Genomic DNA, 1,919 nt, shown 5'->3' with positions numbered 1-1,919 from the left:
TTGTCAGTGAACTACGGCTCTGTGTAGTAAATGCTGCTCCGTGAAAGCACGTGATGATGATTTCCTGCTGATTACAGAACCGGCTTTACTAACAAAATGCGCATGACAATCGCATTCGATTAATCGTGCAGCCCTAGTCTTTACTCCCTAATCTCGACTGTTGAAAAGAGACAAAGCTAACACAAAACAGTCGGTGAGCAGCTTCTTTGATGGCTTCATTCTCAATATAGTCTAAGGACTGGAGATCTAGGATGAAAGGGGACGATGCTAGGATTTCTCTGGTCTAGATCAGCAGAAGTTTTTCCTAAACCCTGTTTTAAACCTAAAAACACTGCATTCACAAGATCAGCATCTCCATATGGTTTTCAGATGGGATTTTCCTCATGCTAGTGATGAAAACATAACCAGACAGTTGAGACGGATCATACACGATACAACAACGGCTCTCCATTCTCACTCTATCAGTGACAGCTTTCAGCCTTCACCATGAGGTTTGAAGAGAAAGCACTGATGTATTATTAGCAAACATACAATGGCATTTCTGTACACAGTAAAGGTTTAACAAGTCTTATGTGCTAAATAAATAGCTTAGCAAAAACAAAAAGATGATCATCATAATCAAACTTGCTTTTATGATGTAAATGTACTGATTATTTGCCAAACGAGCTAAATGTAATATTCACAAATGTACATTTATAACAATAAAATAACAATAATAAATTACAATAACATGTCTTCTTATTAAATGTACATTAATAATAATAATAACATTGTTATTATTGCTATTATTATCAATGTATATTAATAAAATAGTAACAACAAGTCTTATTAAATGTACAATTATAATAATAATATAATTAATGGTAATAATAATAATGATAATTGTCTTGTGAAATAGTATTATTATAACTTACTATTATTGTAAATGTACATTTATAACAACAGTGATAAATTACAATAACGTCTATTATGATGATGTTCATTGTTATTACTATTATTGTTATAAATGTATATTTAATTATAAAAATCATTTTAAGAAAAAAACAAACCAGACAGTAAAATAAAACGATCCCCACCCACCTTTCAGCACTTCCGCTTTCGTAATCCAGCACGTCACTCTTCCGCTTTCAATTTTTTTTCAACTGACAGCCAGCTCGCTAGCATTAGCCAGTTAGCCAAAGACGACAATTTAACTCCACTTCGATTCACAGCTCATTAAAAACACGATCAAAACGGCACCTTATCCTCCTTATTACTGTAATATCCCGTTGTATGGATGTAGAATAGATTTTTAAGACGCGCCAGAGAGCCTTCAGTTGATCTGTCACGTCTGGGTTTGACAGGAAGCTCACTCATCGCTGCAGCTCGCGCTTAAATACGCCAAAGAGTCCACAGAGAGCAGGCGCGGAAAGTGGGCGGAGCCTGAAGAAATTTCCCTTTTTTTCTGCCACTGAAGCAGCATTGAACCATGGTAGATGTAGTTTAAATGTAATGTTTTATATGTTTTTATATTAATATATTTTAATAATTTAACAACTAGAGGCAATTACCTGGTTACGTTTCCATAGATTATTACAATATAAACTAATTAAAACTTTTAAAAACTGCTATTTTCATATTAGCTTGTGATGTTCCTCATTATACAGTATGTCACTTTGGATAAAATATTCTGTTAAATGTAAAATATAAATGGTCGCTCCATATCAACTCAACCAGAGATCCTTGGCTAAAAAAAATTTTTTTTATAATTTTGTGACCCACACTTGGTTTGGTTTTTGACCACTGAAAATGTGTACAATATAACAATTTACTCATGGAGCCACATTGAAATCTCTGTATCTCTGGAAATTAACCACATAAGGCCTTAAAAATTGGAAAACAAAAGAAAAGTGTGCTAAGAACGAGGGCTGCACAATTAA

The 1,919-nt window shown here is 33.7% G+C and overlaps 1 protein-coding gene across 2 annotated transcripts in view; it reads right to left on the bottom strand.

Annotated features, from left to right (window-relative positions):
* The window catches only part of LOC107730383 (geranylgeranyl pyrophosphate synthase-like), a 33,976-nt gene extending 32,611 nt beyond the window's left edge, over nucleotides 1-1,365 (bottom strand). For both annotated transcript variants that reach the window (XM_016541205.1, XM_016541206.1), the window contains exon 1: nucleotides 1,081-1,365. The gene's annotated coding sequence lies outside the window, so the exon portion shown is untranslated. The remainder of the gene's footprint in view (nucleotides 1-1,080) is intronic.
* Nucleotides 1,366-1,919: the final 554 nt, after the last annotated feature.

The sequence above is a fragment of the Sinocyclocheilus rhinocerous genome, unplaced genomic scaffold (assembly GCF_001515625.1).
Source record: "Sinocyclocheilus rhinocerous isolate Xijiao unplaced genomic scaffold, SAMN03320098_v1.1 scaffold2653, whole genome shotgun sequence".
In the NCBI taxonomy this organism is placed as follows: Eukaryota; Metazoa; Chordata; class Actinopteri; order Cypriniformes; family Cyprinidae; genus Sinocyclocheilus; species Sinocyclocheilus rhinocerous.
The sequence above is the reverse complement of the archived record's forward strand: the minus strand, read 5'-3'. Positions and strand labels throughout refer to the sequence as shown.